Genomic DNA, 27,821 nt, shown 5'->3' with positions numbered 1-27,821 from the left:
GCCTGCAGATGTTTCTGCAAATGTATTTGCAAGTCATTCCTTCTGTGACCAAAAAGTCCCAAGATTCCTGAGTTTTCTCAGATGTCTGTCAAATCCTTTCTAGAGAGAACCTTCTGCATTCCAGGCTAGGATGTACCTTCCCTTCTCAGTCTCTCAAGGTTGCACGAGAAGACAGAGCTAACAACAGGCACCACCCAATTCCAGGAAACTAATAAGTCATTATTTTCATTCCCCTAATGTTCTATTTACTCACTTTGGTTAACTATGAGAACAATTTAAAACAAGTTGGGCACAATTCTATTTGTTTGTCTGTCTTAACAGGGTTAAAAACAACCCGCTGTCAGGGACTGTACCAGAAAAGGAGAGATATTGGTGAGAGGTCCCGCTCTCCTGGAACCCAGAGTCTAGGGTTGGTTGGTTGAGATTCCTCAGAATACAGCAGCGTTAGCCTTTTCTGAACTTCCCTGAGAAATCACCCAGCACTGATTCCACATAGAGTCATCCTGTTAGCTTGGATGTCTGTGAAGATCCAAAGGCGTGATACAAACCTCATACCTCAGTGGATGAAGTGGCAAGGGCAGATAGAAGATGTGGGCGGAAGAGTGGTTTTCAGAAAAGGGTGAACCCAAACATGGAAGAACCTGAAGTGGCTGTGCTATGCAAACGCGCCTTAGAGTTTCCTTAAGAACCGGCTTTAGGACTGACTTCCATGCCTGAACTTTACTTACTCAATGAGGTCTTTATGGAAAGTGTTTTAAACACTTGGCAGTTTATGAAGTGCTTCTAAGGGATTATCATAACAAGCCCGCTGGTTATCAGGGCAGAATATCATCACCCACACTGTAAAGGCAAGAAAACCAAGACCCATCCTCCACAAAAGAACAGAGTTGGGACCTGAATCCAGAATTAACTGAAGCACCCACAGCCATGCACCACATACTCACTCACACCACAGGCACTAAGGACACAATCTCTGAGTTTTACATTTAAAACACATTCGTGTGTGTGTGTGTGTGTGTGTGTGTGTGTGTGTGTGTTATGTATGTTTCTTGTGGTGTGCTTATGCTCACCACAGTCAATTGTCTTTGTTTTTATATATCATCTCCACCTTATTTTTTGAGGCAGGGTCTCTCGCTGACCCTGCAGCTCACCCTTTGAGCTAGGATGCCTGCCAGTGACCTCCCTGGGTCTGCTTATCTCTGACCCTCAATGCTGGTCCACATGCCTTGCTTTTACATGGATACTGGGGACTTGAACTCAGGTCCTTTTGCTTTTACAGGCAGTGTATTTACTCACGGAGTCATCTCCCCAGCCCAGCTCTATATCTCTTTGTGGGTAGAGAGCCTCAGAGCAGCCTTGGCTTTGAATATGAGATGCATCATTTATGTATGGCCACGAAAAGCCATTGTTTAAAATAACATCCATTACAGACCAAATCTAAAGACTATTTCCAAATCGCTGCCAACATTTTTTGGTTCTATCTTCTTCAAATAATTAAGGGTTAGCAACTTCAAAATTAATTCCAGTGGCAAGCTGTGCATCTAGCTTAATGGATATCATAAATCAATCCCGTGAGGTAAAATCTATTTTAAGAAGTCTACGGAAGAGGTGCTGTTTCAAAGGCAGAACTACGTTATTTCTTTCTCTTCAGAGCAGTCCAAGGCCCCACCCCAACCCTGAAGAACTTCTAGCACTAATTGTGACTAGGTCAGAATGGATTGGCTGACACCCTGAATCTGGGTTATAGCATCTGGATTTGACAGAGACTAAGTTTTTGTCATCCTAAGTCACCAAGCCCATAGAGATTGTCACTGCAACTCCACAAGATCAAGACACCTGCCAAGTAAAGTACTAGGTCTTGGGCCCAGCAGTCAGGATGGGAAGAAGCCTCCTGGGGAGGAGGGTTCACAGTCAAGGTAAGAACTAGGTCCTGAGTGACTGACCAGATAGCTCTGCTTGTGGCTAGGTCATCTTCCCTATAGAACCGCACACAGAGCAGGCATGGGCACAGAGAGGAGTCTTTAGGCAGGTGTGTGAATCTAGATGGGCTCTCTGGAGCTTTCTAGTTTACCAGAAACGATCCCCCACTCCAGCAAGTACAGCAGTAATAAGACCACTTAAGAAGTCTCCCCATCCAGAGTTTTACAAACTCATTGGAGAAGAGAGAAGTGGTAACATATACAAACATTTCTGTCCCAAGTGTCACGCAGGCCTACTAACACCTTCCAAACACCCTCTCAGATCTCACCAGTAAGCAAGGCTTCAAGCTGTGAATGTGTCTCCAGCCAGCCACATTCCTTCTGGCTCTGGGGCAACATTAAATCCATGCCGGCACTCGCCAATTTCTGAAGCATAGACTGGCCTGTCCCAAGTCTAATGGATCCTGCTTGCCCTCCCCCGGCCCTCCTCATACTTGTATCATGCATCATCAACAGCTAGATGATCTTCAAGTTGCCTCTGAGCAGAAAATGTCTGCTTGTAGCCACATTCTCTGGCAGTGCCTGCTGAGGGTGAGTTCATTCAAGAGCACCTGCGCCTGTACTGGGTCCGGCAGTTGAAGAGACACATTTGGATATTCACCCAGGCTTTGATTCAGCTGAAAGACCGAGGGGCAACCACAGCAGCCTTTTGTAACCAAAGTACCCAGCATGCCATCGTGATCATCAAAAGCCTTGGGCTGTGCAGCCTGCAGGGAGAGGATTACCTGGGAAGGAGGATGATCCATATTGGGGGGGGGCATCCTGGGACATGGTTAGAAGTATGGGACCCATTGGTGAGCATGAGTCATGGCACTAGGGGTTTGGAACTAAAGCAGCTGGGTTCATAGACCTGAAGCCACCACCCAGCGGGACTGTGTGACTTGGGCAAGTCCTGGATGTCGCAGAGCCTCCGTAATTCCACTGTAACACAGGGTAGACAAGGGTTAGTGCACAGGGTGACATGAGGACTCAAAATACCTCAGAAAATTGTGTTTTCTGAGAAAACTATTTGGGGAATTCAGGGTGCTCAATGTCCTAGGTAGTCTACCGCAGATGTGAAAGCAAAGGCTCTGCCATGATTCAAGATGAGGCTGTGGGGTCCCCAAGGGGAAGAGAAAGGTTTACAGAAAGGAGGCTACCCAAGCAGAAGAGACAGGGACTCAGGCTTCCTCCCCCCAAAAATCTTGGTCATGAGGAGGGTTAGCTACCTCTGGCAAACCTAGCTCATCACCTCCCTTTGCTTATTTGTAGGGCGGTGATGTGTGGATCAGCCCCTCGGCAGCCCCAAGGCTCAGAATGGATTTCTGTTGTGCAGACCTGGAAACTGATGTCCAACCCACAACCATGGGGCATAATGTGCACCTACAGGGATCACCCTGGACCTCTACACTCGCCTGACAAGTGTCTATATTCACCATCTTTGAACAGAGACAGATGGAAGGAGAGCTGCAAAGGCCCTTGGTCTACCTTCCATGTGAGAGAATCTTCTGGAATGACTGTCACATCCACCCCATTTCCTTCCAGGACAGGTCTCCTATAGGAGCTGTAAGAGGAAGCGACTTCTAGTCATCAGACCCCACAGGGGAGATAGGGTGGTCCCAGCAGACAGAACCTCCATGGAGACCTGGGATTCCCCATTTTTCTCTCCTACCACATACTTTCCATCAGTAATCCAGTCCTTCCTTCCAAACTTGCACAGGTCCTGGCCCTTTTGCCACCTCCACAGCCACTTTCCTGCCAAACATTGATCAGAATGTAGCAGTCCCTTCCCGGGCCACCTTGACTTTCTTCTCATCCAGGTCAACATTCCATACACAGGATAGAGAATCTCATGAAACTGTTTGGATCACATGACTCCTAGGCTCAAGACCCTCGCTGGCTCACCTCTCCTTGAAAACAAATGCCGGGCTACTTCTATCTATTGCCTACACAGTTGGGTATGATCAGTGTTCTCTCCTTCCTCCAACTCACCTCTGGATTCTGTCTCACTGTGCCACCCTTAGAGCAGGCTCAATGCATCAGATGTGCCTCTGCCTCAGCACTTTGGTACACACCGTTCCCTCTGTTTGGGACAGTTTCCTTCCAGTTGTCAAGTGGTTTCTTCCCTTACCGTTTTCAGGCCCAGGTGCAAATAGAACTTTATCAGACTAGCCTTGGCCACTCTACTGAAAATGGCACAGCTGCCACTCACCCATTTTTAGTGCTTGTTTTGCCCTATGTCTCTTCTGACCCCTTGATACTCTGTTTTCATTTGCCTGGTTCTCTGTTTCCCTCCACTAGAGGGAGGCCATGTACATATGTTTGTTGAGTGAATAAAAGAATGTAAGTGTGCATGTATGTATAGGCTTATCCTTGCTCCCTGACTTCAGTAGACAACACCACAATCATTTATGAACTTGTTCCTATAGCATACAACACTGGCTTAGACACTAGTAGCCCAATAGTCATGACCTGCCGGGGGAAGTGAATTTTGCTAGTCACTGGGCTCTGGCAGGGGGTCATGATGGGAAATCTAGACTGACTTCTGATGCTATTTCCAGAAAGGCCCTAGCCACTCATTATCACAAGCAAGCCTGTCCTTTGGAAAGTCCCTTGACGGGGGCTACATGCTCCCACACTCCCCCCAGAAGGTGGGAACCATGATTTTCTCATGACACTTCCTTTTTCAGGGGATAGAAACGAACATGGAGCCTGGGACAGCTCAGCTCTGCCTCTGGGAGACATGATACTCATGTATCTCTGGAGCCCCCCCTGTCTGGATATTGAGGACACTCTGGTTTTGCATTAAGAAGTACTAATATCATTTGTCTGGCAGGGAGCTTTCTGTTCCTCTCAAAAAGGCTGCTGACAGGTCTGTGCTTCCAAGCCTAGCTGCTGACCCATGTGTGACCCTCCATGACCCTGCTCCCAGAGCCTCTTGCTGCTCTGTGCTTTGCTCCATTCTCCCTGCTGACCTAGATTCTCCAAAGCTCCCTGGGGCCAGCTTGGGAGGAATTCCTCTCTTCGTGGACTATTTCATTTCTCTATCTGCTACATAATTTAAACATGGCACCACATAATTTAGCATGGAATCCTAGAAGTTACTCTCCATGCGTGCTGATTCTGTCTTTGAACCCGATGGGAGTCTGGTTCATCCTGTGGTTGGTTGATGCTGCAGACGAGAGCTTGGTCTGGGATACACTTGTCCCAGTGAAGCCCCAGAGCACAGAACCACCATAGCTCTGGCCAGTGCTGAACAGGGAAAGGACACCTGCCATGCTCTAGCTGTGACTCCATGACATAAGGCATCTACAGTGTTCTATCAGGGGAGCCATCGCCATGGTAATGGTGGTTCTAGAATCTAATTTAGCTCTCTAAAACCCATGAAATAGCACTCAGAATCTTAGCTCATTGCTTTCAAGTACTTACTCATGGTAATTTTAAGGGCAATCAGAAATAATATATAAATTATGAATAATAACCGCATTCATTTATTCCTTCTAACTCCAAGGGCCTGAGCTAAGGACCCTCTGAGATTGGAACTGTTACTCACATTCCACACCCATCCTGCAAAAGAAGCCATGGTTTGGGAAGGGGTTGTGGTTTGCACAGGACCAGGAAGCTATTAGGCAGAGAGGCCAGGATGACAATTTAAGCAACTTCAGTCATTCAAAGTAAATAAGAATAACATGTCTGCAGGGGTGTTTAGGACACACATGAGGTGGTTTTTGCTTGTTTCAACAATTGCAGTATTATTGATGTTTATTGGGAGTGGCAATGGGTGCACTACTTTTTGTGACATTAGCACAGGGCTTTGTACAATGAGGAATGGCCCTCTATACATTTTGAAATGTTTAATGTGTGTGTGTGTGTGTGTGTGTGTGTGTGTGTGTGTGTGTGTGTGTGTGTGTGTGTGTTGCATGTGCAGGTACCTGTGGAAGCCAGAAGAGGGTATCAGATCCTCTGGAGCTGGAGGTATACAGGCAGATGTGAACTGCCCAGTATGGGTGCTGTAAACCAAACTTGGGTCTTTGGAAAGAGTGGTAAGCTCTCTTCCCCCACTGCACCCCCTCTCCAGGTACCCCGCCCATATATTCTGAATGGCCCTGTTCTTCTGTGGATAGAATCAAGAACTCTTTATAATTATTTGAGTCAAGAGTCCTGAATCAGATTGACATTAAAAATCAAAGATTTTGACCTGGCTGCAGGTACTCAATGCCCAGCCCTTATGAACAAAGGGGTTGGTAAATGTTGAATTCAGACCCAAAAGACTGATAGAAAATCACTGAGCAAGTGGTCTGCCCAGTGTGACTCAAATGACAGATGCCGTACAGACTTACATGTATCTTCCAGGGCACTGAGGCTAGTGGAATCCTCTCTGGCCAGAGTGTTTCATCCCCTGCACAGCCACACCCATAGACTCCACATGTTATGTGATTTGAATAAGGGAAGAGCTTGCTCAGGTACAGGAGAAGCCTGACGAGCCAGATCTCCAGTGGTCCTACTGTCTCCTCTGGCACAGGTGCTGAGAGAGACCTCAGTCTGGTCTGAGGTGGTCCCTCTCCTGCTTCATCTACTCCTGAAAAGAGCTGTCCCCTCCAAGGCACACCTGAGGAGCAGAGAACATTGCCTGATGAGCAGAGGATTCCAGCAGGCAGTGAGTACAGCCCAAGCCACAGAAACCTGAGGGAGTGGGGAGGAAGCAGCCAGCACTCACCTGCACATCTGCAGTACATAGTGCATTTGTTCACTGCATTTGTCGAGCAAGAGAAGCCAGATTTCATAGGATGTACCGTGGAAACTTAGTAATCAGGCAGCCTCCTGGGCTGAGGATGCAAGACACTGTCCGTCTTTCTTCCTGCTCCTGACTGTACCCTTAGCCAAGGGCAGTGTGGGTGGCCAAAGTGATGGGGGCCCTCGCATGGATGGAGCTCAACTTTTCTTGGTTTAGATTTGCTAAAGCTGAATTTTTGAGATGAGGAAAAACATCCTCCAGGAGAAAACAGAGGGGCCATGTGTGTGGTGTGGAAAGAGTTAGGATGCCCTTGGTCCTTGTTGGCAAAAGAAATGATGAAGAAATCTTTGGCTGGGAGCAGATCATGGGCTGTGGGTATCAGTCCATGGAGAAGTTGCCCTAAGACAACCCAATGTTTCCAATGAGAAGAAATGTCAAAGAGGAGGCCTGTCTGCCCTGTGTTCAGGTGTATGCTCATGAAAAGTGCCTAGAAAAACAGTTGTAGGGGCCTAGGTATGGTGGTGCACACCTGTAATCCAACACTTAAGGAGGGGAGATCAATGAGTCTGAGGTTAGCTTGGGCTATGTTGTAAGGCCTTTACTTAACAAACGAACAAAAAAAGAAAGAAAAAATCTATAATGATACACAGGCCTTATTAGATGTAATTTCTGGGTGATTTTATGTTTTAGCCTTGCCAATCTGACTTTTCTAAATTTCTATAATATACATGGAATGCTTTTATGACAGTGGTATTTTCTTTAAATAAAAACAACTTGGGCATACTAGCAATGAATATCTGAAATCCTAGCACTTGGGAAGCAGAGGCAAAAGGATTACTTCAAGTTGGGGGCATACATGGTATTTTCAAGGCTATCCTGGGCTATGCAGTGTAACTGTCACAAAAAATGAGGGAAAAAGGGAAAAGAGGAGGAAGGAAGGAAAGAAGGAAGGGAGGAAGGGAAGAAAGGGAAGAAAGGGGGAGGAAAAGGGAGGGAGGGAAGGAAGAAAAGAGTGCATCTCAACACATCTTTATGAATCCCATCTCTATGAACAACAAATTCACACCAACAAAATAAAAGGCCATGTAGGTGATTCTCAGCTAAGCCTAAGTCTGAGAAGCAATAGCTGAAATTTCCCTTGGCAACAGACTCCATGGAGATAAACTTGGCCTTGAGGAGCTGTCCAGGAGATGAAGGAGCAAGGGACAGGGCTCCTAGCTCAAAGGCCACAGTTACCATTTGCTATTATGATGTCAGAGCACGATCCTACCTCAACATCATATGCTCCCTTGGGGTAGTGAAAACTTTCCCCACAGCCCTTCTCAAGGGAAAACAAAGTCTATTTCTTACAGCAAGAGACACAGGTGTCACTGAGTTATCTGCTGCCACAGTCCCTGGCCTTGACTGGCTAGGCCTCTGCATCTCAGAGCGTATGTTCCAGGACCTGCAAGGCTTTGTCAAGTGAGCCTCAGAGCTGAACACTGTCTGCTCTATGGTCCTGCTGCCCCAAGCATCTGCCCCTCCTGTGTCCTTCCCAAGATGCATGGAGGGACCAAAGCAGGAGTGCTTCTGAGTTGCTCAGTTTCAGATCTAGCTTTGAAGACTTTCTGGAAGATTCCATTTCTAGATCCCCTACTCAGTCACATGGGACTGGCTGTAGGAGTGATAATTTAAGGAAAGCATGGATTTTTCTGGGGAAATCTCAAGCATACCTAAACCTTTTAACAGCCCCAACTTCAGACCAAGGCCAGAGGCTCATCTAACCAGGGGCTTTTCTTATGGAACAAACAAATGGCGTGGACCCTGCTACTCAGAGTGTCAGAGAAAGAACCCTAGGCCCGATGTCAGATACCCCATATGCACCCACATGCAGAAGGCGCTATTTTGGTAGATTTATGACCTGACTAAAACTTTTCTCAGTCCAGTGACCCAGGACACCTTTAGCTCTCAAGCATAGCTCTCTGGGTGGGAAAATGCAAAGAATACAGAATTCCAAGCAGCACCTCTTAAAGGCTTCAGTTCATTAGTGCTTGAGTGGGATCAGGGAACCTGTGTTAGAGAACACACACAGACACACGCACACACGCTGCTCAACACTGTAAGCCTCTATGAACACTCAACTTATGTGAAAATGAACTCAAGCCCTTACTGTGACATACTATGTGTACTCTAAGCCCACAGGACCTAAAGGGAGAAGTGCTGGGGGTTCTCGCAGGGGTAGGTGTGTATCATGAGATGGTTTCAATTGTAACTCTTCATCAGTGGTCTCCTCTGTCCACTCGCTGAGCCATCCACAAGGCAGGGCATCATCAGCCATGTGCGCTGGGTGCTCACGCTGAGCTAGAGTTCTGGCCAGGTGCCAGAGAAACACATCACAGTGCCTCAGACAGACGATTCCCCAGCTCTTAGCCAGACCATCCACATGTTCATGCCTGTTTGAGTTCTCAGTTTACTAAGAGAGAGGCTTGTTAAGAGAGAGGCTTGTTCTGTTCGTTTATTTTAGATTTTTCACTAACCAGCGTGACACTCAGCAGTAGGATAATTCCTCTTCTAGATCTAAATCAATAAAATGCACCCATGAGCTAATATTCATTATGAGCTCCTCTGAGACCCCAAACCTTCTAGAATTACAGTGACGTGGAGAACAGTCAAAGCCAGGATCCAGCAGAGATTAGTCACAGGCAGTGAGCTCTCAGTGCAAGCTTTCCAGGCCACATCTCTCATGTCCTGGGGGCTGAGGACCAACGGCAGCACAGCTGAGTGGAGCAACACTCCACCTTCACCCACACGAAGATACTTGATTGGAAAGGTTTCTGGGGTAGATGCTGTAGACTGGCTGTTCTGACACCCATTTCTGACCACTGTCCCTCCTCCCAAGATGATTGCCATTCAACTTTCCCATGCTCTCTCCCAACTAGAGGTGGGTATGTATCATGTGAAATGTCCCTAAGTTTAAACAGCTGGTCCCCAGCGGGTGGCACTGTTTTGGGGGATTGTGGAACCTACAGGAGGTGGGATTTAGATGGAGGAAGTGGATCACTGGGGAGTAGACCTGGAGATTTATATCCTGACCCAGATTCCTGTCTTTTCTCTGCTTCCAGTTGTATCCAGATGCAAACAGCAGACTCTCATGCCCCCTGCCACTGCCATGAGGTGTTCCTGCCACCAAGCCTTCTCTGCCACGATGGGCTGTGCCCCCTTAAACCAGGAAGCACAGCAGACAGCAGACTGCTTACTGCTTCTTAGACATTTGGTAGCTGTGATTAAAGATAATGTACAGTGAAGATCTGGCCATGGAGCCGGAGGGACAGAAATCATTCTTGAGGGAGTCCTTTGCTTTCAAGATGCAAAAAAATAGATGGAGTAGGCATTACTTACTCTTATCTCTATTGTGGATGCAGCTGTGATGACTAGAGTTGACTCAACTATCTTGACATCTTGAGGAAAAGGCTAAAATAATTACATTGAATCTAGCTCTGACATTTTAAGTTTGAATCAACTTCAACAGCCACAAAAATAACTTCCAAATACTTGAAGACATCAAGGTTGAGTTTCAATCACCTGTTTCCCAACAACCCTAAAATGTACAACTCTTCATAAAATTAGATAATGCTACAAAATCTGACCTGGAAGGAAGTGTCTACCCAGAGCAAGGATGTCACATTTCCTTGTAGCTTGGAGTCCTCAGTGGAGGGCTAGAGAAGATGGAGTTGGGCAGTTTCCTTGCATTCTCTACACCCCTGCAGTCTACTTGCGGTCATGGGACTAGCTCTGGCCAAAATGAGAATAGATGTGCCCTGTTTCAGACCTGGGATGACTGAAGTGAAAACTCATTGCTGGGACCCTGGGGAAGTGGGGATGGCTCAGTCAGCCAAGGGCTTGCAGTGCATGAGGGCCTGAGTTTGGACCCCAGCACCCATGTGAAAAAAAGTGGGGCATTGCAGTATGGCCTTGTAGGTGAAGACGGAGATGGGATAAGCCCTGGGGCTCCCTGGCCCACCTGTCTAGCTAAATGGATGAGCTCCAGGTACAACTGGAGACCTTAGCTCAAAAAGTAAGGTGGAAGGTAGCTGAGGATGATAACTGATGTCAACATCTGTCCTACACACACACACACACAAACACACACACACACACACACACACACACTAAAAGGGCCCAACATCACCCGATCCCTCTTCCAATTCTGTAAGTGTGCATGAAGAGCACACGCCCTAGAGGTCAAGAAGGCGGAGGACAGCCCTCTGTGCACAGTTATCACAGTGCCACACTGCTTCCTTTTCAGAGGTTTTATTAAGCATAGCTGATTTCTCCCTGAAGGTGGCTGAGCTACCTTGCTGGTAGCAATTTTGCGAAAGAAGGAGCTGTAATCTGGAAGTTATTACAACAGGCACCCAATCCATCACTGGGGTTATTCTGCTTTGGAATCCAAATCACAGGATGTCTCATCTGCCTAATGAGGTGGACGGTTTTCCGAATTAACTTGAAGATGTTACTCGGTTGCAAAATTCAGCACTACTTAATGGAAACAATGTTCCCCTCTAATTTCCACTAATACTTCCAGCTGCTGCCTGGAAATTTTCGTCTTTGGGTCCCATATCTGCATATAGTGAAATGTTTGCAAAATATATGTATACTTGTCTGAATGCTAACGGACGCAATTTCATGACCCATTACGCTTCCCACACAAATGAGGAGAGTTGGGGCTGCCTGGACTGCGAGACGGCTGGTGTCTGCCAGCTGCCCAGGTTTGATCATCAACCAGACGCACTCAATGGAGATAAAAATACACATAGATGCCTGGAAATACTTACTGAACATATACTATGTGCCAGGCAATTTCCTAAAAGTTGAAAGCACCATGTAAATAAGAGTTCCCAGTTCAAGTGCCTTGCAGATAGTAGATGTAAATACCTGGAGATTATTGCTTCAGTTATGCCATTCTGCCTCCCACTGACCTCCTTAGCAGATGCCCTGACCTCCTTGCCAACCTGCTAGCTGAAACATGTGGCAGAGGGTGGTTCTGCCTCCACCTCAGCTCCTCTGGTTCCCTGGCAACCTTACCAAAGGCTGACCGGAAATATCCCACCTCCCCAGTGCCTGGCTTACAGTCCCTTACCCAGCCCTATGAGTTCCCCAGTGTGTAAGTTTGGAGAATGGCCCTAGTTCCTACTGGAGCCTGCCCCCATCAGTAGCACTGCTCCTGAGTAAACTTCGCTGCTGCTGCTGTTGATCCTCTGAACTCCAGCAGCTAGTCACATTACAATCACAGACAAGAGCAGAGAGAAATGAATACACCCAGGATGCCTGCTTTCTGGCTGCTTCCATTCAGCTGGCTCTCTTCACTCTTGGGCAGTCCAGGGCTGAGTCCATGAAATGGCACTTTACATGGTGAGCTGGGCCTTCTCGCCTCAATTAGCAATGCAGACAGTCCATGTCCACAGCCCCACCTGATCCAGACAACACCTCACTGAAACTCTTTTAAGTGATTGCAATTGTGCCAAGTTGACAGTTAAAACTAACCAGGACACCCCCCAAGAGGACACCAACATGGCTCTCCCAGGGTTTGGCTGGCTAGCTTCTTGCCCCCAGACAGGACGGGACCAGAACAGCAGAACAGAAGGCTCTTTTTACCCAGAGGAAGCTCAAGGAGGAGTGAAGACAGGAAGTGAGTGCAGGTATATGACACCAAGTGCCATCTGTACAATCCGAGACTCCCAACATCAGCTCTCCAGATTCCAGGTGTGGAACCCCTGGGTGGCATCTTGTTTACTGTAGGATGGTTGGCGTGATCCTTGCTTTGGAGTTCCAGATACCAATGTTACTTTCAGTAAGCTGAGACAAGAAAACATGTCTCCAGAGGTTACCAAATGTGTCCCAACTGAGGCAGGTGGGGTGGGGTGTGTGTGTGTGTGTGTCAAAGAATGCCAGGTGACAAACACTAGTGTCACAGTGTGGAACTATGGGCTAGAGTTTCAATGAGCCATGGCTGAGCCATCGCTGGATACATGTCCAACCAGATTGGATAAGGACATGGGGGCAATGCTGGTATCATGATGTATAGGTCATCATAAGGGCCACCTGTGACAGGACCCCTCTATGGGAACCACACAATGGAGTGTTGGGGGATGTGGAGGGTATCTCCTAGGTCTTAAAAGACATAGAATATGTGGGACCAATGTGTACGGCTGAGGATCTGTGTAACGGCCTATGTGAGTTCTTGAAACCTTTTTGGGAAGTTTTCAGGAAGCAGAGGAAGATTCTGCAAGGTTGACCAGTTGAGTAGAGCCTTGGTGGTTGTAGGGTTGCAATGATGTAGGTTCAGAGTTAAATTGTCTTTGGCTATCTTAGATGAAAAAGGCATTTAACACGTGTCTGGATTGATGACTTTCCTTGTTCTGTCATTATAGGAACATCATAAAACCGGTACCATACAGAAACGTGGACTTTGGCATAACCTGAATCTGTGATCTTGAGCTATGAAAATTCTTATTTGGTTCCACAATCAACCAACTCTTATTTCCTTTGAGGTGAGTATAGTGTTTTTTTTTTTTTATGCTAACAGAAATAATCTCAGAATAAAGTAGGTTTATGATTTTCCCCGACTAACTTAAGCCCGGGAGGGAGCACAGCTTCATAAGCTGATTGAAGGCACACTGGAAAGGACAGCCACAGGAGGATGCTTCTGTCTCTCTGTTGGGTAGCATGAAGAGTGCTTTATCCCTGTGGGTCCGTTTCATCTCAGGCCATCCCTGCAGTGGGCGAAGTACCGTTCTTCCACCATGGGCAAGGGCGGGGATGTTCTGAGCAAACAGAATTTAGCACAGCTATATAATAGGTCACTGTCAGGCCTGGGGCTGAAACCCATTCAAGTTGGACCACAGGGCTCTGCTTGTCAGGCCGCAGAAGAGACAAAGTTTAGTTATTCCTGTGCCTGTGGAAGTTCTGACGAAGTAGGAACAGGGCGAGTGAGTGAATGAATGCACAGGCAGAGAGGGACAGCAGGAGGCACCCGCATCCGAATCCAAAAGATCTTATCATCGCGAATTCATGCATACGAAACTCCTCATTAGATATACATATCTCCTCTGCAAAAGCTAAAGCCGGCCAGGCAGTGACTGTGTTCAATGAGTAAGTAGCCTGGATCCAGTAAGGGGAGGTATTCTACTGCCTGCTGGCTGATTGTTGATTCTTAATTCTAAACATGCTCATTTTTCTCTTGTGGAGGTGCCTGGCTTGGATAGATGGTTGGGAGACCTGAGTGAGCTTTCTTTTGGAGTTACAGAGGTGATACAAGACGAACTGATGGGAATGGTGGCTGCTGCTTGCTGATGGGAGAAAATGGTAGTGGTAGGTCAAGATCTTACCATTCAATGCAGTCAAGACTGGAGATTCCAAGGAATGACATAGCAGGGTCCTAAGGGGGCTGGCTGGTGTGACCTCGCCTCTAAAGCTCATAAGGGTGGAGGCAGACAGCATCTTTATTGGGAGTCACTCTCCCTACAGTTAGCAAAGTTTAGAACCTTACAAGACAGGGCAGTTGGATGTCAGCAGAGGCAGGTGAGGGGAAGTTAAGCTGGTGCCTGCTGGGAAACTGCCAAGGCCAGGGAGATGGCTGGAGCTGCTAGCAAATGGGAAAGGTGAAACTCAGAAGTCAGAGGAGGAGGAGGCTTATGCTGAAGGGAAGAGTGAAAATTCCCTACCCCCACCGTGGGTGCGAGTGCATTCGTGTGTGTGTGTGTGTGTGTGTGTGTGTGTGTGTGTGTGTGTGTGTGTAGTACATATGTGTGTGGTGTTGTGTATCTGGTGCATCTGTGTGTATGAGTGTGGTTATGTGTTTATGTGGTTATGTATGTATGTATGCATGAGCAACCCCAGCCACTGATTCCTCCTTCTGTTTTAACACAGTTTCTCTTGTTCACTGCTGTGTGTGCCCAGCTAGCTGGCTCATGAACTTCTCTGGTTTTCACCTAGAGATTCTCTGATTTTCATCTTCCTTCTCACCACAGGACCACTGGAATTATGGTTGTGGCCCACCATGCCCAGTTTTACGTGGGTTCTGAGGTTCCAAACTCAGGTCCTCATGCTTGTGCAACAAGTGCTTTTATGCACTGTGTCATCTCTTCAGCCCCACCCAAACTAGATATTTTTAGTGGTCATGAGCACAGATATTTAACTCTAGAGTTGAGGGCAAGGGCACCTATCTCTGAGAATGGAGAGGGGTAGGTAAGGTGAGCACAGTTCTGGGGCACAGGGCTATTGGGTAATATATACTAGTGAGATATTCCATTGCAGCTATGTGGTCCCATGATTCATTCTGGCCATTGAGAGCTAAGCTGAGATTCTCTGGGGAAGGGAAGGTGCTTCTGGTCTAGCACACAGCTTGGGACATCTAGGCACATCCAGGCTATTTCCTTCTAGTAGTTTCCAAGCACTAGTCTCAGTGCTCATAACTGAGTTGGTATCATTTCTTCTGAGTAAGGTCTTGTGATATAGCCTAGACTGACCTCAAACTCATGATCCTCCTGCCTCAGTTTCTAGATTGTTGGCATTTTATGTGTGTACTAACATGCCCAGTTCTTGTTTGTTTCTTGAAGCCTGTTGACAAGAATGTGGTGTTCCCACAGCCCATTCTAACCTCGAGGATGGAATCACGTGCTAAAGATGGCAGCACCAGTGCCTGAGTGATGGTTGGCTTCCATACCCCACTCTCTAGCTGTCTTTCATGTGAGAAAAAAAAAACTAAGCAAAAAAAAAAAAAAAAACCTTCCTGCTGTAAATTGTAGTTTTTGACTTCCTGTGGTAGAGCCCAATCCTAAATTAGACAGAGCAACAGGAATCTCAGATATAACTACCATGTGCCATCCCCAGGAAAGAAAAGAGAAAAAAAGAAAGAAAAAGCTGGAGTCAGAAAAGAAAAAATGGATCCCACACTAACCAGGGAGGGTTAACTTCCTCCTTCTTTTTATTTATTTATTTAGGATCTTAAGTAAACACAGAAAAGCACAAAGAACAATAACAGAAATCCTGTACTGGCAATCTGGAGTCCCAACTGTTCACACTTTGTTACATTTGCTTTGTCTTCATTTTATTAAAAGAACTAAAACGTTACACATCAGGCTCAAGTCCTTTTGAGCACCGTCAATGCCAGTCTCTTCCTTTTGACCTTCACCACCAACACTACAGACTCTTGAGAGTATCTTCCCATCATGCACGGTTGCTGGGAATACCATGGGTTCAAAGAATGTTATTATATGTTGTTACTTTAAAATTTTAAATTATTATTATTAATAATAATTATTTTATATGTGTGAGTGGAACTTCAGGGATAGGTAGTTGTGGGCCTCTTGATGTGGGTGCTGGGGACTGAACTCGTCCTCTGGAAGGGCAGCAAGCACTTTTAACTACTGAGCCATCTCTCCAGGCCCTATTATTACTGCAAAAATAAATGGTGTCTGGTGTGGTTTGGACACTAAATGTCCCCATAAGCTCCTGTAGAACAGTTGAACTCCAGGTGGAAGGCTTTGGAACTTTTAGGAGATGGAACTTCTGTGGAGGAAGTAGTCACAGGGCAGGGGAAGGGGAAGCTTGAGGCTTGACAGCCTGACCCCTCTTCCTGTCTGCTCTCTGCTTCCTGCCGGTAGATTCAATAAAGCCAGCTGCCACATATCCCTATCTCCATGCCCTCTCCCCACGATGGAACCTGTCTCTTCTTAAACAAGCAGCCAAAAGAATCTTTGCCTTCCTTGAGTTGCTTCTTGTCAGGCATTTGGTCTCAAGGATGAGAAACGTGACATAACATCACATGGAATGTGCTATAACTTGGTGTTTTTGTTTGTGAGCTCTGGCTTTATTGCCCGTACGTGTATATAAACGTAGATGTGTTCGTATGACTATCAGTGCTCTCCCTATGAAGTGCTTCTATAAACTGCGAGGATCGATGTATAAATAAAATATCTGCCTCGTTCCTTTGAATAACGGCTTAATGTTTGCATTTTTGAATGTTATTAGCTATTCCGCTACCGAGGCACATTTAGGTCATTTCCATCTAGTATTTTCTAAGCACCACAGCAATGAACAGCCTCAAGTCTTTATGTGCACAACCAAGTGGGTGTCCAATTTTCTGGGAGAGGTCTTGCTACGTAGCCTCAAACTCATGATCCTCCTGCCTCAGTTTCTAGACTGTGTGTATCCTAACATGGCCAGCTCTTGTTTATTGCATGAAGCCTGTTGACAAGACTGATCATGGAGGAAAGGGGAAATGTGTTGTGGGTATTACAGAGGGGTATTTGTTCTCGGGAGCCTGCTGCATATCCAATGGGGAAACACAGGCTGGGTAAATGAACTCTCAGATGTGTTTCTAACTGGCTGATCAACGGCAGTCCTGGATAACCAGTTCCTAGGCTGAGACATTTTCTGGCCTAACAGACCAGTAGCTTGTCTATTCAGCCAACTTGTTCCCCACACATCCAGGCAGTGCTTTGAGGGAACTGCCTATCAAATGCCACAGTGGACACTGGACAGAGCAGGCATTGTACAAACTAGTAGGGTTCTGGCTACACCGTAGTCTCTCACTAATAATAGTCCTTGAGGGGACTGAGGTCAGTGCTACCCTAAGCTACGTGGTTGTTAGGAGTTTGGCTGAGATTCAAAATTTCTGCTTCTGAGGTTTCAAGATTAAAAAGTAGCAGAGAGAAATTGTCAATAAGATAGATTAAAGAGATAAGAAAGCTAATTAAAATACAACCCATGGGTAAATGTGATATCAAAGATTAGCACGTGTTCACAAGCACATATGCAGGCAGATGGGTATATATACCATGATGTATTGGAGAGACCTGACTTGGCATCGATTATATGAAACATACCCCTTTTTTTCTGGCTGGAAATAGCAGTAGTGTGAGCTCCAGACACTGGGACTACTATTCTGTCTGAGTCCTAGGCTGAGTTATGGTGCTTGCACCAACCTTTTGGCAGCCATCACAGCTAATGCTACTGTTGAACACTTTTGCTATGTGTCTGCCTCACAGCTATAGCATTGTTAGAATGGTACACAGGAAGAGAAGAAAAAAACCAAGGCTCACAGAGGTCAGGTAGCTTGCCTGGGTTATGTCTGGGAGGCATTCAAACCCATCCAGAGAGGGCTCAGAGTTACACACTGCTCCAAACTACAGGGCCCAGTCCATAGAGACAGGCACACAGTTGCACTATACCCAAAGACTCGGCCAGTCACCTTTCAGGGAATCTACTTGTTGGAGATGAAAAACACATAAATGACTGTTACTGATAAGTACAAGAAAATTATTTTCCTGTGCAAGCTGATACTGACTCAAACACAATCCTAGTGTATGTCTCTTGGTAAATCTAAGAGTGCCCTTCCCTTGGAGGAGGCTTCCTGTGAGCTGAAAGGGAGGAGTTGAGTGATAGCTTCCCCTCTCCTTGCCTGAGATTATCAGGGTCCTCAGCCACTCTCTAGTCATCCCTGGTGGCTTCTGTATCTATGGTTGCTTCTGGGATTAGAGTTAAAGCTCTGCCACCAAGTGACCACCTCCATAAGATAGAGCTGAGGGTGGCTCTGCTAGGTATGTCCTGAAGAAGCATGGGATGGAATCCTTTCCAGACCCCAGGGATGGCTTTGGGACAGGCAGAGAAGTAGAAAGCAGCCCAACTCCCTTCTATTATATCCTGCAGGGATGCCTGCAAATTCTATACACAAACTCATCTTTTATTAAACCCAAACCCCAGTGCTCCTAGGTTTTATCAAAAATCTCTTGCCCAGATGGGGACTCTTCTAAATTTATTTGTTTATTTTTGGATACATGACCCATGTAGCATGGCTAGCCCATAAACAAAGATGACCTTGAATGTCTGATTCTTCTTCATCCACTTCCTGGGGGTTGGGATGACAGGTGTGTACCCCACATCTGGTTCATGCAAGCTGGGGATGGAACCCAGTGCATCATGCAAGCTACGCAAGCAGTCTCCCCATGGAGGCACACCTGAGCCCGTTTTCTAACTTCTACAAAACACCTAGTTGACCAGCTAGTTGTCAAGCTTCTCAGGATGTCACAGACAGAAAGGGCTGTCAGTGTCTCTCCTACCTTTGTCTTTCCTCAGATACACCTTTTCTACAGAAACCTCAGACTGCAGCTTCTGGTGGACATTTTTGATGAATGCTATCATGTGCAGATTGAGATAAGGCAGGAGAAATGGAAGCCCCATGGGCTGGATCTTTGTCACACATCTCTTGCTTCTGTTTCATTATTGCATTGCAGCCTGGGGTTGCTGTGAGAGACTTTGTCATCTCCAGTGGGTACATAAAGGGACTTGAATGAAAGATGACCATTGGTTCCTCAGTCCCTGTGATCCATGAGAAAATACCCCACAGAGTGTGACTGCCAATCTGCAATCTATAACCCCAGACAGAAGAAGGGTAAGGGAGGGAGCAGAGCAGGGCTGCTGGGGGTTATAGGGGTGGGCACACAGTTTAACTTTCTGTCTTCATGTTTTCAGGATGTCTGTCCGGCCATTTCCTGGTTATGTAGCCCATTCCCTGTCCTCCTTTTTTGTATGTTTAATTCATATCCTATTCTGAATATGTCTTGCTACAGAACAATGCTCCCTCAACCAAGAGACTATTTTACTTTGGGGGATCAGGAAGAGCTCATCTGCATGGCTTGTCTCACGCTCCCTTCCCCATGTACTCATCCAAGGCAGGAGAACCTCCGGCTGAGGTAGCACCTCTATTTACACAGCTGCTGTTCCACTTTCCTCAGCCTCTTGTTACAGTCTTGAATCCTTGAAGACCTCTTCATATTGCTTGAACCTTCCCAAGAGGGACAGTCATCAGACAGTCAGCTGTCTTACATGGAGCTGGCCTCCATAAGAGAGGGTATTGTCAGAGTCATCGGGTGGAATCTGCCTGTCTCTTACCAATCTACTGGCAGAGTCACTTCTGCCATATCATATAGCTGGAAGTGGTCATGGCTGGGGCTGAGGAGCTGGCTTAGTGGATAAAGCGCTTTCTGGGCAAGCATGAGGACTGGAGTTCAGATCCCCGGGACTCATATAAACAAACAACAAACTGGGTGTGGCAACTCACTTTTAATCCTAGTGCTCCTATAAAGGGAAGACTGGGGATATCTAAAGCAGGCTGGCTACTAGATCAGCCCAGTCAGTGAGTTCTGAATTGAGGGAGTGTCCAGGTAGTGAGATGTCTCTGTCAACTCCTGAGTTTATATATTATCCTTCTGTGGTCTTTGATGGAGTTGAAGACAGATAGTTATGGTTATAGTTTTCTTCAGTTAGTATAAAAGATAAGTTACCCTTCTTTTTATTTAGACAGAAAAGAGGAGATGACGGGGAATGTCCTTCTGTGTATGGTTGATAATCAAGACTGAGCTAGCAGATGAGAAATTCTAGTCATTGGCCAAGCATCATTTGTACCTAATATAAGTCTCTGTATGTTACTTGGGACCTTAACGTGGCGATGGCCAGAACTCCAGCAGCCTGGCAGAAAGTGCACACGTGGCGGCGGTGCTTGGTCAGATGGAGTAAAGGCTTATCGCAACGAGGGAGAGACCCTACCTCAATAAATAAAGTGGAGCACAACTGAGGAAGACACCTAATGCCTCCTATCATCATGTGTTCCCTGTACCTGTGAACACACATGCACACATACCACATATACATGTCTCTAAGGTCAAGGGGAATCTCAGGATATCAAGGACTCTGTAACACACCAGAGCCTCAAATCTATCTCCCCTACCTCTTAAACCCCTGAAGAATATGCCTTGAGGTCACCATCTCTGCCTCATATCCTTGATCAGCCCTGGTCCTCCTCCAATGGCTCACTCATGCTCCCTCTCTTCTTGTTCCCATCCACTCCCCATATTGAAGCCAGAGCGAAGTTGATCCAAACTCAAACATGACTATTATACTTGCGGCTCATTATGGCTCTGACCTTGGTCCCATCTCCTGATTCCTCTCTTCTGTGGCTGCTCTCTCACTCTTGGTAGCGGTAGCATTTTTCTTTGGCTAACACTCTCCTGTCACTCTTAGTTCTTGAAGTTCAAAGATCACTGATATCAAATTCCCTTGGAGCTGGCTAAAGGTGTGGCCATACGACTCAGGCCTGGCTCTTTAAAACCTCCTGCACTTGTGCACACCAGCTCAGGGATGGGCAAAAGATTCACACCACGTTCATAGAGGTATCCCTAAAGCCTGAACATAAAGTTACAGGGAAACAGTGCTCACATCAAAGGTGACGATCAGAGTTGCTCCTGGAGCAGGGGAAACACCTGGTGGCCTTTTCTTGTCACCCCAGGAAAGCTAGCAAATGGTAAAGCAGTGCCAAAGAACTGAATATTATTCTCAACTACAGTTAGAGTACCCTAAAATAGCAAAGCCTGAAATGCTTCCAGGAATTTTATATAAAAGGAGCCTATAATATCTTTGTTTCAACTTAGTGGGGCTGGCTGAGCTTCTGTCCCTAGCTGCCCAAGGAATCTTAATGCACACACTTAATGTGACAACTGCCTCTCTCCATATCTTGTTCACACTGGCCTTTCCAGTCCTTTAGTTCCCACTGTGCCCTGTCTTGTGTCTCTGCAGGGTGCCTTAGTGGATCAGGCCATTGTTTATGTGATCCTCCTGCTTGGAACAAGCTTCCTATTTACCCACAAAGGATTGCCTCAAAATTCAGCTACCCTTCACCCTTTGGGACCTTTCTAGATCTTTTCTCTTCGTTCGTTCGTTCGTTCGTTGTTCGTTCGTTCCTTCCTTCCTTCCTTCCTTCCTTCCTTCCTTCCTTCCTTCCTTCCTTCCTTCCTTCCTGAGCTCAGTTTTCCTGGGGTATTTCATTCATTTGTCTTTTAGCACTTAGCACATTCATCAAACACATAACACACCACAGAGTTCTCTCCACTGCACCTGAGCTCCAATAGATCGCAATCCGTCCTACCCAGCATCACCAATGTGTCCCCTTGCCTGTGACACCCACTCCTAAGATGCTTCAGCCCACACCTACTATTTTTCCAAGCTGCTACTGGAGATTGTATCATAGCTCCAGACCCTCTTTGCAAAGAATAAGACAGCTACACACCCTGTGATGAGTCCCCTCTTCTGACTTCACCCAAGGGGGTCTCAGCACTTCTTTAAAAATTAATTTGTTCCTTAATTAAGAAACACGCTCCCTTCTAATTAACGGTCCTTCTGTAATGTAAACAGATCACAAGCAACTCTGAAGCTCTGCCTGGCTCATCTGGAATCTGAGCTACAGCCAATTTCAGCACAGCAGCTGGGGCTGCCAAGCTGCAGAGGGTTCTGGCTTGCTCATATGGAATTAAAGAGACTTAGAAGAGGGATCTATCAGCTCTTCACCCTACCTTGCAAGATAAACTATTGCTTCACTACATCACTGCATCCCCTCAGAACTTCTTGAGTTGCAAAACCCTTCAGTTAGTAAAGGAAAACTTGATTCAAGCATGTACACTCATGTATCTATTTCTGAAGACACGTTGCATTCCAGACACAAGGCCCAGAGGCCACTGAGTTGGAACTGACCTGAAAACCTCCTCCCGAGCAATAGATTTCTTGGCACAGGAAGGTGCCAAGCAAGCTTGCAAATGTAGGAGGCAATCAACAATCCTACCCAACTATGAGCCTAGGAACTACAATAAAGACCAGCATGGTATGATAGCCCAAGGGTACAGTAGTGGCACACATATCTTGTTGGTAACCAATAGCTTCCTAATTGGATTTAATATCTTCTGACAAGAGGGAAATCATGCCTGGTACTGGAACCCTAGCTAACTACTTGTGGTGGTAGTTAAGTCATGGATATTGGAGGAGAATCTACAATCTTTAATTTACTAAACTAGCACAATCCCTAGCAACCATTTAAACGTTTGTCCTTATACCCACAGATAAGTGTAGTATTAACCCATGCCATCAAGGAAACATCTCTTTCAAATAGATGGAGACCACTACAGAAAACCAAAATGCAGAGTTGTGGAGCCTAGTCCTAGGGGATACACATACAAGACACTCCAGCACCCAAGACTTGGGGATCATTTTGGAAGAGGGAGCAGAAAGATAGTAAGAGCCAAGGGAAGAGGAAAATTATTGTGAGATTGTATCTCCTAGGAATGTCAGAAGCTGCATCCATAAAGTCTCATCAATATGATTGCCCAAACACGACCTGAATAGGATGACATCAATAGCTATGCTAACATGGATGGGTAAAGACAATGAGGCCTCACCCCTACACAAAGAACTACAGCAACTAAGGAATTCTGAGAATGGGGAAATAGTCTTCCCCAGAGAAGAGTACACTAATTGGTTATCCAATACCAAATGGGCAGCCTTAAAAAGATACACATAAGTAATATTACAGACTGGGCAGGTTGTATTTAGGAATACATACCATAAATCGAGGAATTAAGGAATACATATGATGAAAAAAGAGGCTGTGAATTTTAGGGAGAGCAAGGATGGGTTTATAGAAGGTTTTGGAGGAAGAAAGAAGAAAGGACAAATGATGTAATTACATTATAATCTCAAAAACCAAAAGAAATATTTTCTATATCCACACATATGTATACATGAATTGATTCAATCAATATAGACATATATCTCTGTGCATGAAAATGTGCTTACACATACACACATGCAAGCATGTACATACACACATGTGCACACAAACACATATTGTTCATTTGGTGATGGGAGTATGATGTTCTCAGTAGCATTTGGCTGGCCTGTAGCAGATCTTAGGGAAACAGTGGATCCATACAAGAAGTTAGTTTGGGAGGAGACTGGAGGCTAGGTACAACATTAGTAAGCCATTCTTTGTTACCACTAGTATGTGAGGATGAGATTGGAGAGCAAAAGCAATAGCTGATGCTGACAGAGATGCAAACAGCCCAAGGTTCCTCCACTGAACTTTACCCTTGAAATAATTGGCTGACCTGCATCCTTTCATATCTTGAAGGGCCCAAGTGTCAAATTCAATGTTCTTTCCATGGTCCAAAGCAAAATCCAGAGAGAGCTCAGCTGGGGGCTGTTCTCCACATAGATACTACTTTGGTAACTCAAATGTTGGTGAACACCATGTGTATACCAACAGCTGCTCATCAGCAAAGAAGATGTGGTCTCTCTAAAGGCATGGACGGAAATTAGGTGTGCTCATCTGTTTTCCAAAAGCATTCATCTTTGAGAATTTAGGAGGCACTGACATACAGCTTGAGATCTTCTGGATGGTACCATGGTTGTTCGTGTGTCATAGTTAAAGAGATGCAAGGTTCCTTCTATCTTGGTAAAAAATAGGCATGATCATGCTGGAGCATAATGATGAATTTTCCAAAGTTTTACTATTTGCAAATCAAAGCACTAGACCGGGGCTTTTTCCTCCCCTTAGTTCAGTTCACATGGATCTAGTCTCAGCTTAAAGATATAGGTAGCCCAGACTACAAGGTTGCTGCCTGTGTGTGCAGTGTCTTCAGTCCAACCCTTCAGTCTTCACAGGCCACCTACTCTGCTCTCCCTTCTGCCTATGGACATTGGTTTGATGGACCCATGTGACTTTTAAATTCCCACAAGACATAGGGGTGAGGAGAGGGAGTGAGGTGCCATGGTCTTGGTCTTGCCCTCTTGTATTACCATGGTTATTTGCCTCCTGTGTTGTCCCCAGAAGGTCACTTCTCCCCAAGTGACCCTTTACAAGTAAACCTTTCATAGGTCCATAATTGCCCTCTCGGGGTCCAGGTCCCGAGGTGACATTACTGCTATCTTTACTTCCCAGGGCCATTCATGCCCTTTGCAATGTCCATTTGTGAGCTAGTCCCTCCCTTAGTTGCTCTAATCCTAGCATACCATCTGTTTCATACTGGGATATTGATACACACAGTGAATGTTTCAAACATCATTTTTCAAACATTTGCTTAGTATCATGGAAATGTCTGAACATCCTCAAGTTTGGCTTTGGAAATGGGTGTAAAGCCAACTTTAAATGGGTGCCACAGATGATTTAGTGGAGATGACTGAGGTATTTGGGCACAGTGATGCCATGCTTCTCTATGTCTCTTGCCTTTTTGTAAAGTCTGAGCATGTATGCTGCTCTTCTCTGGTCCCATAGCAGAGGCAGCAAGCTTTCCCTCCATGCCTCCTGTTGGCATCTCCTACTTCATGGATCTGTCTCCTGTCTCATTCCTTGCCAGCCAGGTCTCCATGGGGAGAAAAGACAAGCTGCCTATCTGTTAAGTCCAGAAGAGAGCAGGCCTGTGGAGACTTCCACATAGACATTCCTGCACTGAATTCAGGGTGGGAGTACCTCATTAGTACCAGGGTACAAAAGCTAGAACTTGATGAGACACCACAGAGCAGCTGAAAGTTCGAGTTACCACACTGAACCCAGAATCTTGGGTTTAACTCTATTTAATCTTTCAGTAATATGGTGATCTTGGGTAAAAAAAAAAAAAAAAATCCCCCTTTCCTAAGGCTTATTGTCTCAGTCTGGGCGAGCATACACATGCAAATCACACCTCATGTGATGATTCGTCTTCAGTGTCAACCTACTGGATCTAGAACCACCTAGGAGCCACACCTCTGGGTATGTGAGGTTAACCCTAGGAGGGAAAACCCACTCTAACTATGGGTGGCATCATCCTGATGGGGTCAATGCCTGAATAAAAAGAGCATTCATCTCTTTCTGCTTCCTAATTGTGGATGCAGTGTGACCAGCTGCCTCCCCTACTGTGATAGACTGTATCTCTAAACTGGGAGCCAAAATAGCCCTTATTTCCATAGGCTGCTTCTTGTAAGTCATATGGTAACAGAAAGACAGAAACTAATAGACCTCAGGCCAAAGCTGACTGGTGGGCACTTAAAACCTATATTGATAATGGCATTACAATTGAGCAGACATGTTCTAAATGCCCACACTGGTGGGCTCCTGGGCCACCTGCCTTCCCCAGAATCATTCTTGCACCACAACATGGGGACATGGTTAAATTATAATAATATATATATATATATATATATATATATATATATATATATATATATTCTGTTGTACATTGATTCTCTTAAATACTGCAATGCAGGTTTGCTGAAAGCTAACTTCCCCAGAGTCATACAGCAGGGTGTTGCTGTATGACTGCACAGGGTCTAGCACCACCCGTGCCACTCTTTATTCAATTTCAATGTACTTTAAATTCATTTCTTAAAATTTAACCCAGTTCTCAGAAAAGGTATGAGTAGATAATGTGACTGATACAACAGACACTTCTCAGGCCTCCAAATAAATAGCTATTAAAATAACAGTCCATCACTATGCCACCTGAAATTATCCTGTGTGGCAGCAAACACACACCTGGCTTGCACTAGGAAACCAAGTCTTCAGAAACTCTCCTCATACCAGGAGATGTGGATGCATACTAAGAGAGCAGAACGATGGAGGAGCAGTGGGGGAGCAGCTCTCTCTTGCTTGACCTGGGATTCTTTGTCCACTGAGGAGGAAAAACAAAGATGGGCAATGTGACTGAAGCTGCAGGAAGGAGCAGCCAGTGGTGAAAAGAATCAAGAGGACCCAGAAGCAGGGATGCAGACCTGAGAGACTCAAGAAGAAGAAGGAATGAATGTACACAAGTCAGGTTCACACCCATATGGTAGTGATGAGGGATGTAAAAACAGAATCAAGGTTATTTCAACCTGGGCCTGGAAAAATAGCTCAGCAATTAAGATCCCTTGATGTTCTTGCAGCGGACCTGAGTTTGTTTCCCAGTAGCCATATCAATCATTCTTCTGGCCTCTATCGATACCTGAATGAGTAGTACACACACACACCACACACACACACACACACACACACACACACACACACACACACACACACACACACACACACCTTTTTTAAAAAGAGGACATTTGCCGGGCATTGGTGGTGCATGCCTTTAATCCCAGCACTCGGGAGGCAGAGGCAGGTGGATTTCTGTGAGTTCCAGGCCAGCCTGGTCTCCAGAGCGAGCGCCAGGATAGGCTCCAAAGCTACACAGAGAAATCCTGTTTTGGAAAAAAAAAGAGAGAGAGAAGGAAACTCATGTAATAGCATCAAAATATAGGATATTTAGGGATGAAGTTAACAGAAGAAATTCAAGGCCGGCATGCTGCAAACTACAAAACATCATGAGAGGAAATTAAAGGCTCAACCTAACAGAAAGGTAGTGTATGCTTACAGATTCTGAACCTCAGCATTGTTAGCATTGTCAGAATGGCGGCACTCCCCAAGTTGATCTATGTGTCAATTCGATACAACCTTTATCAAAAATCCCAATTATTCTTTTCACAGGGAGAAATCTACAAGTTGATTCCTGAATTCATATGGAAATATAAAGGACTCAGAAGAGACAAAGCAATTTTGCAAAACAAATGCAACTCAAAAGCACGCTGAGCTACCACTTTACACCCAGTGTGGTGCTAGGACAGAAGACAGATAATGGGCGCTGATGAAGAGAAGAGGCGTTGCAAACCTCAGGTGCTGCAGACAGGGATGAAGAAACATTGCAGCTGCTTTGGGAAATCACTTGGAAGTTTCTTGAAAGGTTAATGGAGGCCTGCCTTATGACAGGTCCTCTGGAATGTTCAAAGGAAACCAACTTCCGTAACTTTCACGTGAATGGTCAGCATAACGTTGTTCAGAGTAGCACCAGGTAGTGACTGTCCACCAGTTTATGAATGGACAGATAAAACAGAGTGACGTTGTCATGTGGAAATGCAAATGAACCAAAGTCCATCTATCAAACTATTTCTAAGGAATAAAAAGATATTGAAGTGCTGACCAACCCTATGATGTGGAGAAGCCTTAAGACCATCAGGATAAAGGAACAAAAACATGGGACACTAAGATTGTATGTTAGATAATTCCATGGTTTCGAAAGATGTCCAGAGCAGGCAAAGCCATTGAGTAAGATCAGTGTTTGCCTAGGACTGTGGCTAACAGAGGAATGCACGTGTGTGTATCTCTGTGTGGGTATGTGCCTATGAGTGCAGTCCTCACAGAGGCTTGAAGAGGATATCAGATTGCCTGGAGTTGGAATTATAGGCATTTAAAAAAAATTTTTATTAGTTCA

General features: G+C 45.7%; 1 protein-coding gene and 1 long non-coding RNA gene across 7 annotated transcripts in view; one reads left to right on the top strand and one right to left on the bottom strand.

Moving 5' to 3' along the window:
- Positions 1 to 27,821, bottom strand: part of Cdh13 (cadherin 13) — a 997,178-nt gene that overhangs the window by 290,000 nt on the left and 679,357 nt on the right. The gene's annotated exons all lie outside the window — the stretch shown is intronic.
- Positions 1,099 to 27,821, top strand: LOC103159102. 6 transcript variants are annotated; one of them, XR_003484432.2, is made up of 4 exons: positions 1,099 to 3,916; positions 13,104 to 13,223; positions 13,921 to 14,043; positions 15,675 to 15,804. It is a non-coding gene; the product is annotated as an uncharacterized LOC103159102 (long non-coding RNA). The 6 variants fall into 6 exon arrangements; XR_003484429.2 differs by lacking the exons at positions 13,921 to 14,043; positions 15,675 to 15,804 and adding an exon at positions 27,041 to 27,821; XR_003484433.2 differs by lacking the exons at positions 13,921 to 14,043; positions 15,675 to 15,804 and adding an exon at positions 21,922 to 22,429.

The sequence above is a fragment of the Cricetulus griseus genome, chromosome 3 (genome assembly GCF_003668045.3).
Source record: "Cricetulus griseus strain 17A/GY chromosome 3, alternate assembly CriGri-PICRH-1.0, whole genome shotgun sequence".
NCBI lineage: Eukaryota > Metazoa > Chordata > Mammalia > Rodentia > Cricetidae > Cricetulus > Cricetulus griseus.
The sequence above is the reverse complement of the archived record's forward strand: the minus strand, read 5'-3'. Positions and strand labels throughout refer to the sequence as shown.